This window comes from Trichomycterus rosablanca, chromosome 23 (genome assembly GCF_030014385.1).
Source record: "Trichomycterus rosablanca isolate fTriRos1 chromosome 23, fTriRos1.hap1, whole genome shotgun sequence".
Classification (NCBI taxonomy): domain Eukaryota; kingdom Metazoa; phylum Chordata; class Actinopteri; order Siluriformes; family Trichomycteridae; genus Trichomycterus; species Trichomycterus rosablanca.
Window position 1 is genome coordinate 3,013,795 of NC_086010.1, and position 18,752 is coordinate 3,032,546.

An 18,752-nucleotide genomic window follows, 5' to 3' on the forward strand; every position below is an offset into this window, starting at 1 on the left:
TATTTATTTACTAATAGATGTTCTGCAGTTTGAGGTGAGCGGCGGCACGTGTGTGGCCCCGATGAACGACGGCGAATCAAAACTGAGGAATGATGGAGCAGTCGAACAGCCCCCCGGGAAGGCCAGGAAGGCCGGGAAGTCTTGTGCCATTTATTAAACCGTTTCTTTTTTAGTGTCTGAAATGAAGACAAATGTCACAGGTCATGATTCCAGTTGGATTTGCTGCAGTAATGTCAGGTTGTGATGTTAATATACTGAACAAAATTTCACCTTTACTATAAATGTGTTAAACCCTGAGCTGCAAACTTGCGTCTGAATACATAGCAATATGTGAAGCATGACGATACACAAATAGAAGTGGTGCGTGCACTAATTGTGTTTGGTTCTAGTGCATAACAAGACAGTAGAACGACAAACGTTTACATTTACAGTTGCATTTATCGGACACTTTTATCCATAGAGACTCACAGCTATGACTGAATAGAATACCATGCTGGCAATTGATTGAATTGTTTTTAGTCTGGATCAGGGGATTGAACCAGCAACCTTTTGATCACAAGTCCAGTAGCTTAACCCCTGAGCTACCACTGCATGGACAGCAGACAAAAACCAATACACAGTTAAACCAGCCACAACAGACCATGTAAACAATACACACAGTGATCACATCGAGGACAGGATGTCAGACAGTACTTGACATTAAACAGTACAGGATTTATACCCACCAGGCTACCACGGTCCCAAAACCGCTGAGTTAGCACTTCTTAACAGTAAATAACGAAATAAAAATAAACCAAACACTTTTTTGTTGATTGATAAACTGCTTAGGTGGTGGAAACTGGCACAAAGTGGCATCCTGGGAGAAACTCTGAGAAAGGTCGTCCTGTGAAGTCTGTTTTTGAGAATGTGGCATCGATTCATTAGAGAGGGCGAGAGTAGTTTAGGACCGTGGGGGTGGTGGGGGGGAGCCAGTACAGCCTGAGTGGAATGGTACGATAGAACAAATGTTCAAAGTTCATGGGACACTTGACAGTTAGTAAATGCTAATAAAAACACAGCAACACAGCAGTCGGTGTCACTGCAATATGAGTCCTGGGGATCTGGATTTGATCCTCACGCCAGTGTCAGTGGGGAGTTTGGTATGTTTTCCTTGTATCAGTAGGTGAGTCTTGTCCACGTTCTCCAGGCCCACTACACCTTCTAAAACATGCAGTAGTTGGATTGCCTGTTCTACACTGCCCCTAGTGTTTATCTGTGTGTTTGCCTATGTGTGTATGTGTGTCTGTGTCTATCTGTGTATGTGCATGTACAGGTGTGTGTATGTTTGTGTGTAGGTGTGTGTATGTGCATGTGTTCTTGTTTATTTCTGTGTGTATCTGTGTGTGTATCTGTGTGTGTATGTGGACGTGTGTTTGTAGCTCTGTGTATCTGTGTGTGTATGTGGGTGTGTGTTTGCAGCTCTTTGTATCTGTGTGTGTATCTGTGTGTGTATGTGGGTGTGTGTTTGTAGCTCTTTGTATCTGTGTGTGTATCTGTGTGTGTATGTGGACGTGTGTTTGTAGCTGTGTATCTGTGTGTGTATGTGGGTGTGTGTTTGTAGCTCTGTGTATCTGTGTGTGTATGTGGGTGTGAGTTTGTAGCTCTGTGTATCTGTATGTGTATGTGGGTGTGTGTTTGTAGCTCTGTGTATCTGTGTGTGTATCTGTGTGTGTATCTGTGTGTGTTTGTAGCTCTGTATCTGTGTGTGTACAGTGTATCACAAAAGTGAGTACACCCCTCACATTTCTGCAAATATTTTATTATATCTTTTCATGGGACAACACTATAGAAATAAAACTTGGATATAACTTAGAGTAGTCAGTGTACAGCTTGTATAGCAGTGTAGATTTACTGTCTTCTGAAAATAACTCAACACACAGCCATTAATGTCTAAATGGCTGGCAACATAAGTGAGTACACCCCACAGTGAACATGTCCAAATTGTGCCCAAAGTGTCAATATTTTGTGTGACCACCATTATTATCCAGCACTGCCTTAACCCTCCTGGGCATGGAATTCACCAGAGCTGCACAGGTTGCTACTGGAATCCTCTTCCACTCCTCCATGATGACATCACAGAGCTGGTGGATGTTAGACACCTTGAACTCCTCCACCTTCCACTTGAGGATGCGCCACAGGTGCTCAATTGGGTTTAGTCCATCACCTTTACCTTCAGCTTCCTCAGCAAGGAAGTTGTCATCTTGGACGTTGTGTTTGGGGTCGTTATCCTGTTGGAAAACAGTTTTCGAAGGGAGGGGATCATGCTCTGTTTCAGAATGTCACAGTACATGTTGGAATTCATGTTTCCCTCAATGAACTGCAGCTCCCCAGTGCCAGCAACACTCATGCAGCCCAAGACCATGATGCTACCACCACCATGCTTGACTGTAGGCAAGATACAGTTGTCTTGGTACTTCTCACCAGGGCGCCGCCACACATGCTGGACACCATCTGAGCCAAACAAGTTTATCTTGGTCTCGTCAGACCACAGGGCATTCCAGTAATCCATGTTCTTGGACTGCTTGTCTTCAGCAAACTGTTTGCGGGCTTTCTTGTGCGTCAGCTTCCTTCTGGGATGACGACCATGCAGACCGAGTTGATGCAGTGTGCGGCGTATGGTCTGAGCACTGACAGGCTGACCTCCCACGTCTTCAACCTCTGCAGCAATGCTGGCAGCACTCATGTGTCTATTTTTTAAAGCCAACCTCTGGATATGACGCCGAACACGTGGACTCAACTTCTTTGGTCGACCCTGCCGAAGCCTGTTCCGAGTGGAACCTGTCCTGGAAAACCGCTGTATGACCTTGGCCACCATGCTGTAGCTCAGTTTCAGGGTGTTAGCAATCTTCTTATAGCCCAGGCCATCTTTGTGGAGAGCAACAATTCTATTTCTCACATCCTCAGAGAGTTCTTTGCCATGAGGTGCCATGTTGAATATCCAGTGGCCAGTATGAGAGAATTGTACCCAAAACACCGAATTTAACAGCCCTGCTCCCCATTTACACCTGGGACCTTGACACATGACACCAGGGAGGGACAACGACACATTTGGGCACAATTTGGACATGTTCACTGTGGGGTGTACTCACTTATGTTGCCAGCTATTTAGACATTAATGGCTGTGTGTTGAGTTATTTTCAGAAGACAGTAAATCTACACTGTTATACAAGTTGTACACTGACTACTCTAAGTTATATCCAAGTTTCATGTCTATAGTGTTGTCCCATGAAAAGATATAATGAAATATTTGCAGAAATGTGAGGGGTGTACTCACTTTTGTGATACACTGTATGTGGGTGTGTGTTTGTAGCTCTGTGTATCTGTGTGTGTATGTGGGTGTGTGTTTGTAGCTCTGTGTATCTGTGTGTGTATGTGGGTGTGTGTTTGTAGCTCTGTGTATCTGTGTGTGTATGTGGGTGTGTGTTTGTAGCTCTGTGTTTCTGTGTGTGTATGTGGGTGGGTGTTTGTAGCTCTGTGTATCTGTGTGTGTATGTGGGTGTGTGTTTGTAGCTCTGTGTTTGTGTGTGTGTATGTGGGTGTGTGTTTGTAGCTCTGTGTTTCTGTGTGTGTATGTGGGTGTGTGTTTGTAGCTCTGTGTATCTGTGTGTGTATGTGGGTGTGTGTTTGTAGCTCTGTGTTTGTGTGTGTGTGTATGTGGGTGTGTGTTTGTAGCTCTGTGTTTCTGTGTGTGTATGTGGGTGTGTGTTTGTAGCTCTGTGTATCTGTGTGTGTATGTGGGTGTGTGTTTGTAGCTCTGTGTTTGTGTGTGTGTGTATGTGGGTGTGTGTTTGTAGCTCTGTGTTTCTGTGTGTGTATGTGGGTGTGTGTTTGTAGCTCTGTGTATCTATGTGTATGTGTTTGTAGCTCTGTGTATCTGTGTGTGTATCTGTGTGTGTATGTGGGTGTGTGTTTGTAGCTGTGTATCTGAGTGTGTGTGTGTGTGTGTGTGTGTGTGTGTGTGTGTGTATGTGCATGTGTTCTTGCTTATTTCTGTGCATATATGGGTGTGTGTAAATCGATTTGTTTTTGTGTGCGGCTGTATATCTGTGTGTGTGTGTTTGTAAGTGTGTGTAGGTGTGTGGGTGTGTGTGTGTACTGGGAGAGCACACAGGTGGAGGACTGGTTTCTCACTCTTTAGGTATCGACACTGTGTAGAAAGATCATCTCACCTTCTCTGAGCTCCACCTGCCATCTAGTGGAGCAGAACTGAAGCTGCTCTTCAATCCTGAAGGTCTGAACGTTCTTCTCTCCTCAACAAAACACAACATAAACACACACACACACACACACACACACATATATATAACAAAAGAAATGAGACCCTCAGCACGTTGAGACTTTTTGTATATGAAGCTGGTTCTCATGGTTTCTTATTCCCTTCACATCCATGTGGGTTTTCTACCGGGACTCCGGTTCTGTTCCCACCCTAAACAACACGCTGATGTTTGGTTTGGCTTTGTGTGTAAATAAGAGGGTGCAATACTTGATGGTACCTGGTACATTCACTGCAGGGGCTGTTTTACTTGTTTCCAGTGTTTTTTTATCTCTGTGAATCCACCACTAACTGACAAAGGGAAATAAATGCCTGGCAACTTCACTCACATTGAACAGAGTTGGTGCTAGTCTGTGGTTCTCTCTGACCAGCTTGTGGGTGGTGCAATCAGCAGAGGAATTCATTCATTTATTGTCTGTTTTTCTACCACTTTCTCCTGGCCAGGGTTGCGGTGGGTGCAACACACAGGGCAAAAGACAGGTTGCAAGTCCATTACAGGGAAAACACACACTTACAGACACACCCCTAGACTGCATGTGTTTGGACTGTGCGAGGAAACCCACACAGACACGGGGAGAACATGCAAACTCCACAGAGACTGGACCTGGACTGCTCCACCTGGGGATTGAACCCAGGACATTCTTGCTGTGAGGCAACAGTGCTACCCACCAAGCCACCATGCCGCCCAAACTGGTTATAATCACCCTATTGAACTGTATTGTCCTTTAATGCCATTATGGTTGGGCAGTTGTAGCCTAGTGGCTTAGGTACTGGCCTAGTAATCAAAGAGTTGCTTGTTCAAGCCCCACTACTGCCAGGATGCCACTGTTGGGCCCTTGAGCAAGGCCCTTAACCCTCAATTGCTTAGACAACATACTGTCACAGTACTGTAAGTCGCTTTGGATAAAAGCATCTGCTAAATGCCGAAAATGTAAAATGGTTGGATCTTTGACCAGTTTACTCAGCATTACTGGTCTTTGTCTCTGTCTTTATGCTTTGTTCGCAAGGGCACAGTCATGCTGGAATAGTAAAAGACCTTCCCCAAACTGTTGTCCCAAAGTTAGAAGCATATAAACTGTTTTATTAATTTTATACACATTTCTTTAATGGGTGGGGTTGAAACAGCTTGATGTCATAATTACGGCAACACGGCGGCTTGGTGGGTAGCCTCACAGACAGAGGGTCCTGGGTGGAGTTTGCATGTTCTCCCCATCTGTATGGGTTTCCTCCCACAGTCCAAAGAGATATAAGTATTCTTGCTGTGAGGTGACTATTACCCACGGCCCACTAGAGGAACTGGGAAAGACTATAATGTGAGAAAGTGGAGAAACAAACATCAACATTATGTTTACAGATTGTCCCAGGGTGGGTCTTTATAGAACAGAACCTTGTGGGACACCATATTTCACTCTGTTAGGGTCTGAGGAACCCCCGTTCCTGTCAGGATGTCTGTCTAGACCACTCATGGTCGACTTCAAGTAGCGTCTCTAGCAAATATGGCGAGTCCATTGTTTTTTGTAGGGTTGCAGTTCGTCTAGTCACCACCAGAGGGACCTAAAGACCAGCTCACAAACACAGTGACGCCCTCATAGTGTGAAAACCACATGGCGAACTATAAATATCTCCCACTAAGACCAGTACAGTCCATGTTCTGCACACTGTATGGCCAGAAGTATGTAGACACCCTGAATTATGATTGTTTTTTTGTTTATTAGGATTGTTAGGTCATGTTTTACACTGAAATTCCATTCACGACAAGGACAAGTTCAATGTCAAACACCACATTCGATTTAATATCTCCAATTCCCCTTACTTATATCTCTTTGGACTGTGGCAGGAAACCCATACAGATGGGGAGAACATGCAAACTCCACCCGGGACCCTCTGGCTGTGAGGCTACCCACCAAGCCACCGTGTTGCCCTAATTATGACATCAAGCTGTTTCAACCCCACCCGTTAAAAAAAGGTGTATATAACTAATTATACAACAGTTAGTTCCGACCTTACAATCTGATTGGCTGAGAAGCGTTCTAACCGTGCTGATATTCGTGATAACAGTACGGCCTTTTCACACCACAACTGTATTACTCCGCTGACGCGCTGCCAGTAACGACGAGCTTCATGCACATAAACGCGCACGCTGCGACACAGACTTTTTTTTTCCCAATCGCGATTTAAATCTGCGATCTGATACACAATCTAGTGCACTATGTAGGGAACATAAATCCGCGATCTGATACACAATCTAGTGCACTATGTAGGGAACATAAATCCGCGATCTGATACACAATCTAGTGCACTATGTAGGGAACATAAATCCGCGATCTGATACACAATCTAGTGCACTATGTAGGGAACATAAATCCGCGATCTTGATACACAATCTAGTGCACTATGTAGGGAACATAAATCCGCGATCTGATACACAATCTAGTGCACTATGTAGGGAACTTTAATGTGTTTGTAACGCGAACAGTTAGCTTAATAGCCCAGTTAGCAGCTCCTAAGAGTTCTGTTATCACCCATAATCCTTTGGTGTGTGTGAGAGGTTTTTTATTTTATTTTTTTTCCCTTCAGAGGTTCTTGCCTTCTTCTTCTTGTTGTTCTTACCTCCCTAAAACGAGTTTTTGCAACTTGGGATGTCTGCTTTGTAGTATTAAACTTTAAATCAAAGAAGCCCTGAATTTCATATTAAATATGCTTTAATATTGACAATACCTTCCACCAAAAAGTAGTTCCACAACGAATATATTTTCTTTATTTTGTAAAAACTGTTGTATAAAAGCAATAGAACACTTGAGGTCGTGTGTTATCGCGAATAACATCATGGCTGTGATGTTATTCGCAATAACACACTCCCTCTCGTGATCTATTGCTTAATTACACAGTTTATATGCTTCTAACTTTGGGACAACAGTTTGGGGAAGGTCTTTTTCTATTCCAGCATGACTGTGCCCTTGCGAACAAAGCATTAAGACAAAGACAAAGACCAGTAATGATGAGTAAACTGGTCAAAGAGCCATCCATTTTACATTTACATTTTCAGCATTTAGCGAACGCTTTTATCCAAAGCGACTTACAGTACTGTGACAGTATATTGTCTAAGCAATTGAGGGTTAAGGGCCTTGCTCAAGGGCCCAACAGTGGCATCCTGGCAGTAGTGGGGCTTGAACCAGAAACTTTTTAACCTTAACCACTAGGCTACAACTTCCCAATCACAATGGCATTAAAGGACAATACAGTTCAATAGGGTGATTATAACCAGTTTGGGCGGCATGGTGGCTTGGTGGGTAGCACTGTTGCCTCACAGCAAGAAGGTCCTGGGTTCAATCCCCAGGTGGAGCAGTCCAGGTCCTGTCTCTGTGGAGTTTGCATGTTCTCCCTGTGTCTGTGTGGGTTTTCATGTATCCAGTAACTACCTGTTCTGTCATGAATGTAACCAAAGTGAGTAAAACATGACGTTAAAATCCTAATAAATAAATTAATATTATAGTTTATGTTTATTAGACAGGTGACCAGTAAAACCAGTCAATCTGAACCCCAGACTGGATGGTCTCTGTCCCAGACATCGTGATCGTGTGCTGTTTTGTAGAAATCAAACAAATCAAAACCACAAAGCGTGACGTGACTAAATTCCGAACAGCTCGTCCTTTATTGCATCAGTTGTTTGTGCAACATCCTGCCTGACTGAAACATCGATGGTAAAGCAAACAGCACAACCGTGATTGTTTCTCAAATTCTGACCATGTCCATTTGCTCCTTTGAAGTCTGTGCACCGAGGGCAGAGATGAAACTGCAGAGGGGAATAAAGAATTAAAGTCAGACGGGCGCTGGACGATCCAGAACAGTGGGCCAAGTGTTTTAGTACATGGAAGGAAACGGAGGTCTGTTTGGCATTACAGGGCACAACAATGACGCCAAACAAGCGGCCATTGTGTTATCCACTTATAAATATTTATTCTGTCATTCTTTTTGCAGTCCCACGACCGGGTCTTTATTTTAATGACCTTCAGGGTTAAATGAAGTCGAAATGAGGGTCAGAAGATCAGAGAGTCTGTTAGTTTTGCTTTTTTTTTTTTTTTTTTGGGGGGGGGGTCTGATGTTCTCCTTTTTGGGGTCTAAAGTTCTCTTTTTTGGGGTCTGATGTTCTCTTTTTTGGGGTCTGATGTCCCCATTTTGGGGGTCTGATGTTCTCCTTTTTGGGGTCTGATGTCCTTTTTGGGGTCTGATGTCTTTTTTTTGGGAGTCTAATGTTCTCTTTTTGGGGTCTGATGTTCTCTTTTTGGGGTCTGATGTTCTCTTTTTCGGGGTCTGATGTCCCCATTTTGGGGGTCTGATGTCCTTCTTTTTGGGGTCTGATGTCTTTTTTTTGGGAGTCTAATGTTCTCCTTTTTGAGGTCTGATGTCCCCCTTTTTGAGGTCTGATGTTCCCCATTTTGGGGGTCTAATGTTATCTTTTTGAGGTCTGATGTCCCCCTTTTTAGGGGTCTGACATCCTCCTTTTGGGGTCTGATTCCCTTCTTTTTTGGGGTCTGATGTTCTTCTTTTTGGGGCCTGATGCTCTCTTTTTAAAGTCTGATGTCCTCCTTTTTGGGGGTCTGATGCTCTCTTTTTGGGGGTCTGATGTCCCCTTTTTTTGGGGTCTGATATCCTCCTTTTTGGGGTCTGATGCTCTCCTTTTGGGGTTATGGAGGTGGTGACTTTAATGACCTGCTAAACAAATCTACACAATAAAGAGAACATCAGACCCCAAAAAGGAGGACATCAGACCCCTAAAAGGAGAACATCAGACCCCAAAAAGGAGGACATCAGATGCCAATAAGGAGAACATCAGATGGATGGAGTTTAATCCAGTGCTTGTGGGCGAGAAAACTGAAGACTGCAAGCAACCTTCTCTTGTGGCTGAATTGAGCCAAACCCCCACAGTCATGTTCCACAGCCAGGTTTCTTTTTTCAGTTGGGCAAGCATTGTGACCCATTTGGACATGCCATGGTGTTAACATAGAGTGACCTCTGTGTGATCGTTTCAGCTTCAACAACAGCCGCTCATCTGAGAAGACTTCTCACAAGACTTTGAAGTATGTCTGTGGGAATTTGTGCCCATTGATGTTGGTCAAGAGCAGTAAAGAGCCTTCCCTAAACTGTTGCTGCAAAGTCAGAAGCATATAATTCCATGTAAGTGATTCGTGCCACGTTAAACGTTTTCTGAAGCGATGAGCTCCAGCACGACCTGGTTTTGGTTTGAGAGATTCCAGATGGACGGTCTGGCCGCTCCTCCACTTCTCTCTCTGTGCCAGGAGGCAAAGCAGGAAGGTCCAAACTGCTTTTTATTATACGGGGATGAAACGGACAAAATGCCCCCATTATCCACTAAACGGTGAGGCTATTTGTTGGCAGTTAGGTTGGGGGGGGGGCAGTTAAGCAGCAAGCCAAGCGTGCAAAAGCTCCTTCATAAAAAATGGAACAGAACGTATTTGACTCGAGGGCTCGGTCTCAGGAAAACACCATCATTCAGACGTGAACGACGTGCTGCAACATCTGCAGCTTCTCCTCGTGCAGAGCGGCTCAGGTCGTGCCGGTAATCGAGAGCCGAGGACGGCGGGTTAAAGGGGTAGAGATCATGCGCTAATGGTTATGGCACAGGGCTGTAAAAAAGGGCACCGTGATTTGTGGGATTGGATCTCTGATTGAAGCGAAGCTGGGGAAGCAAAGGGCAAATAACAAATAACACGATGCCACATCCAGTCCATTTTGTGGTCTGATGTTCTCCTTTATGGGGTCTGATGTTCTTCTATTGGGGTCTGGTGCCCTCCTTTTTGGGGTCTGATCTCCTCCTTTTGGGGTCTATGGTTTTCTTTTGGGGGTCTGATGTCTCTCCTTTTTGTGCAGATTTGTTTAGCAGGTCACTAAAGTCTCCACCTCCATAACCCCAAAAGGAGGACATTAGACCCCCAAAAGGAGAACATCTAGACCCCATAAAAGAGAACATCAGACCCCAATAAGTAGGAAATCAGACCCTAAAAAGGAGGACATCAGACCCCAATAAGTAAGAAATCAGACCCTAAAAAGGAGGACATCAGACCCCAATAAGTAGGAAATCAGACACTAAAAAGGAGGACATCAGACCCCAATAAGTAGGAAATCAGACCCTAAAAAGGAGGACATCAGACCCCAATAAGTAGGAAATCAGACCCTAAAAAGGAGGACATCAGACCCCAATAAGTAGGAAATCAGACCCTAAAAAGGAGGACATCAGACCCCAATAAGTAGAAAATCAGACCCTAAAAAGGAGGACATCAGACCCCAATAAGTAGGAAATCAGACCCTAAAAAGGAGGACATCAGACCCCAATAAGTAAGAAATCAGACCCTAAAAAGGAGAACATCAGACCCCAATAAGTAGGAAATCAGACCCTAAAAAGGAGAACATCAGACTCCAAAAAAGATGAACATCAGACCCCAAGAAGGAAAACATCAGACCCCAAAAAGGAAAACATCAGACCCCAAAAAGGAGAACATCAGACCCCAAAAAGGAAAACATCAGACCCTAAAAAGGAGAACATCAGACCCCAAAAAGGAGAACATCAGACCCACAAAAAGGAGAACATCAGACCCCAAGAAGGAGAACACCAGACCCCAGAAAGGAGAACACCAGACCCCAAAAAGGAAAACATCAGACCCCAAAAAGGAGAACATCAGACCCCAAAAAGGAGAACATCAGACCCCAAGAAGGAAAACATCAGACCCCAAAAAGGAAAACATCAGACCCCAAAAAGGAGAACATCAGACCCCCAAAAAGGAGAACATCAGACCCCAAAAAGGAGAACATTAGACCCTAAAAAGGAGAACATCAGACCCCAAAAAGGAAAACATCAGACCCTAAAAAGGAGAACATCAGACCCCAAAAAGGAGAACATCAGACCCACAAAAAGGAGAACATCAGACCCCCAAAAAGGAGAACATCAGACCCCAAAAAGGAGAACATTAGACCCCGAAAATAAGGAGGACATCAGACCTTAAAAAGGAGGGCATCAGACCGCAAAAAGGAGAACATCAGACCTCAAAAAGGAGAACATAAGACCCCATAAAGGAGAACATCAAACCCTAAAAAGGACATCAGACCCCAAAAAGGAGAACATCAGGTGGGGGTTGTGTAAGGACGTCCAACAAAGCTACAGTAAGTCCAAATACTTTTGGTCATGTAATATATTTGCTACACACACACACACACACACACACACACACACACACACACACACACACACACATACATACACACACAGACACACACACACACACACACACACACACATACATACACACACAGACACACACACACACACACACACATACATACACACACAGACACACACACACACACACACACATACACACACAGACACACACACACACACACACACACAGACACACACACATACACACACACACACACACATACATACACAGACACACACACACACACACACACATACACACACACACACACACATACATACACACACACACACACACACATACATACACACACAGACACACATACAGACACACACACACATACAGACACACACACACACACATACACACACAGACATACACACACACACACACATACATACACACACACACACACATACATACACACACAGACACACACATACATACACACACAGACACACACACACACACATACATACACACACAGACACACACACACACACACACACACACATACAGACACACACACACACACACACACACACACACACTGATGTGTCATTTAGATCTTGGCGGAGCTACAAACTGGCACTGGTTGTGTTTGGATAAGATTTCACACGGTCATCCATCGCTGGCTGGTTTTGTTGACGTTCCTCTCGCTCAGCCGTGTTGATCCAACGCAGAACCCAGAACCGCACTCGACATCACGTCCGCCGCGCTAACGCACCGACTCCGAACCCGCGCCGGCGACCCGCGGCCGCGAGAGTCGACTTCATGAGCTTACAGTCTTAGTCTAGAAAAACATTTACACAGTCGATCCATTCATCACTTAGAGAGAACAAATCAGCGAGTTCCTGATTCCTGGACTCTCGCCCTGATAACCATCAGGAACTGAAACTTAAACGCCACAATATGTGCCGTTTATTACCTCTGACATTCAGTACAGGACTACCTCACATCATCGAGGAGCAATTTCAGCTCACTCTTTATACGCAGAAATGCTTTACGGGGTCCAAATCAGGACAGATCTTTAATATTTAAAATATTGAATCTGGTTCCTTTTAGCCTCTTAGACGTGAACTTGCTTCTGTATTTTGGGTAAAATGTCCTGCTGCTTAAACCAGTTTCACCTCTGCTGCAGCTCATGGACAGATGGCCTCATGTTTGTCTTTAGAATTTTGACAATAGAGGAGAATCAGGACAATTGATCTCTTTTTTTTTAATTATGACAAGTCTTCCAGGTCATGACACAGATATCAGACCCCAAAAAGAAAGACATCAGACCCAAAAAAGGAGATCAGACCCCAAAAGGAGAACATCAGACCCAAAAAAGGAGATCAGACCCCAAAAGGAGAACATCAGACCCAAAAAAAGGAGATCAGACCCCAAAAGGAGAACATCAGACCCCAAAAGAAGAATATCAGACCCCAAAAGGAGATCAGACCCCAGAAAAGAGATCAGACCCCAAAAAGGAGATCAGACCCCAGAAAAGAGAACATCAGACCCCAAAAGAACATCAGACCCCAAAAGGAGAATATCAGACCTCAAAAGAAGAATATCAGACCCCAAAATGGAGAATATCAGACCCCAAAAAGGAGATCAGACCCCAAAAAGGAGAACATCAGACCCCAAAAAAAGGACATCAGACCCCAAATGGAAAATATCAGACCCCAAAAAAAGACTATCAAACCCCAAAGGGAAAATATCAGACCCCAAAAGAAGACTATCAGACCCCAAAAAGGAGATCAGACCACCAAAAGGAGAACATCAGACCCCAAAATGGAGAATATCAGACCCCAAAAAGAGAATATCAGACCTCAAAAAGGAGATCAGACCCCAAAAGAAGAATATCAGACCCCAAAAGGAGAACGTCAGACCCTGAAATGAGAACATCAGACCACAAAAAGGAACATTTTCAGCATTTAGCAGATGCTTCAATCCAAAGCGATTTACAGTAATGAAGGTTAGGGGCCTTGCTCAGGGGCCCAACAGTGACAACCTGGCAGTGGTGGGGCTTGAACCAACCTTTTGATTACTAGTCCAGTACTTTAACCACTAGACTACAACATCATAAGTTGACTCTGGTATCATGACAGAGCATTACTGGATAGATTTAACTCTTTTAAGCTTCTTTCATTGAGATTATGGCCCTTACTGTGGTTCTGGAGAGTCCTAAAGAAATGGTTTTATAGCCTTTATTCATCTTTAGTTCCTTTTAATTCAGAAAGAATCCTTAAAGAATCAAAGTTTTAAAGGAGAAGCGAACAAGCAGTGATGAACTGAAGTGCTCTGTTGTCGTGGGGTCATTAACCCAACCGAGACGCCACCTTTATCAGTGATCGGTACCAGCCGCAGCAGAACCTCTGGCCGGTGGAGATAATAAAATAAGCTCCTGGTATTTGTTTGACATCTGCGACTACAACAATCCAGATCAGAGAACTTCTGCTGAGGCCCAATATCTGTAGAGGTCCAAGGGTATCTCTCAAGTCTTCCATCTGCCCAAGGGAGATAAGCTTTTAGATCACTGGACCAGGACTTCTGCCCTCTTCTCTATTTGGTTTAACACACGCTAAGAAAAAATGTGAATATCGGTAATCTGGCAACCGCAGTGTCCAGTAAGAGAGGATCCCCCAAAAGCAGGAGGAGATAAGACCATAAACATGTGGACATTATTTAGAGATTATCGACATTATCAGCCTCTGGTTATCCGACAAGGGTTTTCACAAGATTGTGGAGTGTGTCTGTGGAAATTTGTACTCATTCTGTTAACAGAACACCAGTGAGGTGACCTGGCTCACACTGGACAGTCCAGTTAACCCAGTTTGATTGGGTTGAAGTAAAACATGTAATAATGAAGTGTGTAAACCTTGACTGGGAGGTGCTACCCAATGGGCAGAGCAGGAAAGTGTACAGATGTACATTATAGTGCCAAAAGTATTTGGACACTCAAGCATGAGCTTGTTGGACATACAATAGAACACCTTTATTTGTCATATATACATATACACATGTACAGTACAATGGAATTCCTTTTCCGTGTGGTTAAGGTACTGAACTAGTAAGCAGAAGGTCGCTGGTTCAAACCCCACCACTGCCAGGTTGCCACTGTTGGGTCCTTGAGCAAGGCCCTTAACCTTCAATTTCCTAGACAGTAGACTGTCACAACTGTAAGTCGCTTTGGATTTACAAAATGTAAATGTAGTTGATGTTCCGGTTCATTCCAGAGCTGTTGAGTGGGGCTGAGGTCAGGGCTCTGTGCAGGACACTGGAGTTTCTGTAAATCGAGCTTTTCTTCATGTCTGGAACAGGAAAGGTCCTTCCCTAAACTGTTGCTGCAATGTTGGAAGCACATAATAGTACACCTGTTAGCAGCTGTTACGGCTGATACACACACACTCGATAATTAGACGAGGCGTCCAGATACTTTTGTCCACACAGTGATGAATTGAAATCCATACGTCAGGTTCTTCTCTCTCTGCCAGCGCTGAACAGCTCAGTAATCGATGGCGCGGCGCTCGTTGGTGCCACGATTATTCTCTCTGGTGAAATATTTGCTCCCGGCCTGCGCGGCGGCCGTAAATCTGTCAGGAAACGCCCGACTTCACCTCACCCCACCGCCCGATCGGTTAGGAAACGGCGTCTGATGTTTTTTATTGCGATGATTATTCATCACGACGGTTCTTACGAAAGCTCGCGAGGACGCGGGACGAGCGTTCCTCTGACGGCCTCGAGGTGAAGCCGAGCGGAGTTTAACGTTCCTCCCGGGCCTTTTCACTGTGCACTTAATTAAAATGTCGACAGAATAAAACGGACGGCAGTTTAATTAGTTTATGCTTGATGAGTTGAATTCCAGGTCGACATCGCCGATCGTTTCAACTCCGTCCAGCTCACACAGAGATTCTGCGCTCATAAAAACATTGGCCGCACGTTTTGGATTGTTGTCCTGCTAGAAGATCCAGCAAACCGGCTACTATCTACTGTAGAATGAATTTAAAATAAACCATATGGACAAAAGTATTGGGACACCCCTTGTAATTTTTTTTAAATTAATGCACGTTTCAGACACAAAAGTTGCTGTCAGGTGTAATAATTATGGAACGCACTACCCAACTTTTTAAGATCTGCAGATTCTGCAGATTCTTTTAAAAAACAACTAAAGACTTATCTTTTCAAGCAGGCATTTGTATAATGTTGAATGAATTATTTATTAATTTTTATTTATTTATTTATTCATTTTTATTATTATTATTGTTTAATTTATTTTGTTGTATTTTATTATGTAGATGAGTGTATATATATTTTGTCATGCAATGTTTTTGTAAAGCACTTTGTGATTCTTATCTGTGAAAAGTGCTATATAAATAAATTTTACTTACTTAATTAATCAGTAATTTAATGGGAATTATATGCTTACAACTTTGCAGCAACAGTTTAGGGAAGGATCTTTCCTGTTCCAGCATGACTGTGCCCCCTCTGCACAAAGCAAACTCTATAAAGACATGAAGAAAATCTCGGCTTAAAGAAACCAAGGGTTAATTGATGGTGCCATCACATAGATGGTAAATAGTAGAGATCAGTGTGTGACTCTCCATATGAATCTGAATCGTGCAGGTGAAAAGAAGCGGTTGGCTACTGCACGTGTTGAAGGGGGCGTGTGCTAGGTAGGTACGGCTCTATTTGGTCAGGGTTGTGTCGGGGTCTGCAGCAGTGGAGAAGTAGGAGAGCGCTTCCCTGTCCAGGATATGTTCACACATGCTTTCGGTCAGTCATTGTCTACACAGCGGATTCTCCATAGTGTTCATGCAGAGGGTGGATTGGTCACTTTGATATAAAAGAGTAAATGAGTTAATAAGTAAATGTTGCCCTGTGATGCCTTGCTGCCTGTAAAGAGTGAGTTTATGTAGCTCTGGACCCACCAATACCTTGATCAGGATGAAGACTGGCTGATGTACAGCAACACAGGACATGTTCTCCTTTTCTCTAAAACCCCTTTCCAAAACATGCAGGAGGTGGATTGGCCTCTTTAATACGAGTATAAAAGTGTTGCCCTGTGACATCTTGCTGCCTGTCCAGAGTGCGTTTAGGTAGTTCTGGACTCACCAATACCCTGATCAGGATGAAGACTGGCTGAGGTACAGCAACTTGGATCATGTATAACTGTTCTTCTTTTCTCCAGGGATCATTCCAAAACATGCAGAAGGTGGATTGGCATCTTTAATACGAGTAAGTGTTGCCCTGTGATACCTCTGCCTGTCCAGAGTGTGTTTAGGTAGCTCTGGACCCACCAATACCCTGATCAGGGTGAAGAAGGATAAATGAAACTAAATATTAACATTCATTTCATAAATCTAGGTGGCGCTGTGGTGCAGCTGGCAGACTGGCTGGCGTACAGCAACACAGATCATGAAGAACTGTTCTCCTTTTTTCCAGGGACCTTTCCAAAACATGCAGGAGGTGGATTGGCTGTTCTAAATAGTCACTAGGAAGGACAGAGTCAGTAAAAGAGTCAATAAACCTGTTCTGGATTAATTCTTACCTAAAGATTAGGGCTGCTGGTTGCCAATCGGACCCACCGTGACCCTGACCAGGATAAAAAAATTGAATTAATAAATAATGACACAGTTAAGAGAATTGAACGTGGTTTATTTCAGAGCTTCTGCTCGTCCCCCTCCGCTGGTATGACCGGTTGAACCGAAATTAAAAACACACCAAGTGGTACAGCACTGAAACGTCCATAAATTTCGAGTTCACCGGGTCCAACAGTAGCTGGCACGTTAAAAAGAACGACGGGACGAGCCGGAGACGAACGAGAACCGACTGGAGGCGACGGACGGACTGGCAGGTCGACGCTGGGCAGGATCAGCTGAGCAAAACAACAGAACAGTTTCCTACACGACTCGCCGTGTTTGCGTTATAACCGCGGCGTCTCTTTCACTGCAGGGCCGAACGATCGTGGCGGCTTCGTTAGGTTTCAGCCACGCCCATTTTTATCAATCACAAAGGGAACTAAAAACACATTCTGTAAACCATTGATGTATTTTTTTTTTTTGGGGTGGGGGGGGGGGTGGGTGAAAGTCATGTTCTCACTGTGTCTGTGTGGGTTTCCTCCGGACGCTCCGGTTACCTCCCACAAGTCCAAAGACGTGCAGTCAGGTCAACCGAGACGACTAAAAATTGCCCTGAATGTGTGTGTGTGTGTCCTGTTTGGTGTTTCCTGCCTTACGCCCAATGAATCAGACCCACCGCAACCCTGACCAGGATAAAGTGGTGATAAAACAATGAATTCATGTTTTACATAATATTTAGTTTAAATGAGGCATAACATTATGACCACCCCCATACGCAACAAACTGTGATGCTCTGTGTATTCTGACGCCTTTCCATCAGAACCAGCATTCACTTCTTCAGCAATCTGAGCTACAGTAGCTCGTCTGTTGGAGCCTTCGCTCCCCACGTGCATCAATGAGCCTTGGCCGCCCATGACCCTGTCGCCGGTTTACCACTGTTCCTTCCTTGGAAACACCCCACAAGAGCTGCAGTTTTGGAGATGCTCTGACCCAGTCGTGTAGCCGTCACAATTTGGCCCTCGTCAAACTCGCTCAAATCCAAGATGAAGAGACGATCAGTGTTATTCACTTCACCTGTCAGTGGTCATAATGTTATGCCTACTCGGTGTATTTTGTGTAATATTAAGATTTCTTTAATTCTTTAATGACTTTAAATCCGTTCAGCGTGGACAAATATGCAGCAACAAAGGGGGTGATAAATACGAGGTTTCTTTAAAAAGTTTCCACACTTTTTCCATCACTTTTCTACATTGTTACCTTCCGATGCATTTTCCCAGCATCGAACCAACCTTTTAATGCCATCAGCAAATGATGCAGCACTGCTTTCACATCATCATCACATGAAAATCTTCTTCCCCTTAAAGCTTCTCTGAGCGTACAAAAAGGTGGAAATCAGATGGAGCTAAATCTGGACTATAAGCGTCTCTCAGACACGACCGATTACTCCTCCCACTCCCACCGCTTATAACCTAAATATAAAAGTGAGGAAACTTTTTGAAGATCCCTCTTATTTTACAGCACTGTACAGATGGGGCCGAAAATGTAAACACACTTTAATAGATGTTTGTTTGTTTATTAGGATTTTAACGTCATGTTTTACTCACTTTGGTTACATTCATGACAGAAACGGTCGTTACA

At 44.0% G+C, this 18,752-nt stretch overlaps 1 long non-coding RNA gene across 2 annotated transcripts; it reads left to right on the plus strand.

Moving 5' to 3' along the window:
- The first annotated feature begins 1,082 nt into the window (after nucleotides 1-1,082).
- LOC134301154 (uncharacterized) lies at nucleotides 1,083-17,574 on the plus strand. 2 transcript variants are annotated; one of them, XR_010007418.1, is made up of 4 exons: nucleotides 1,083-1,162; nucleotides 4,105-4,270; nucleotides 16,724-16,770; nucleotides 16,900-17,574. It is a non-coding gene; the product is annotated as an uncharacterized LOC134301154 (long non-coding RNA). The 2 variants fall into 2 exon arrangements; XR_010007417.1 differs by having other exon boundaries at nucleotides 1,089-1,162; nucleotides 4,114-4,270.
- Nucleotides 17,575-18,752: the final 1,178 nt, after the last annotated feature.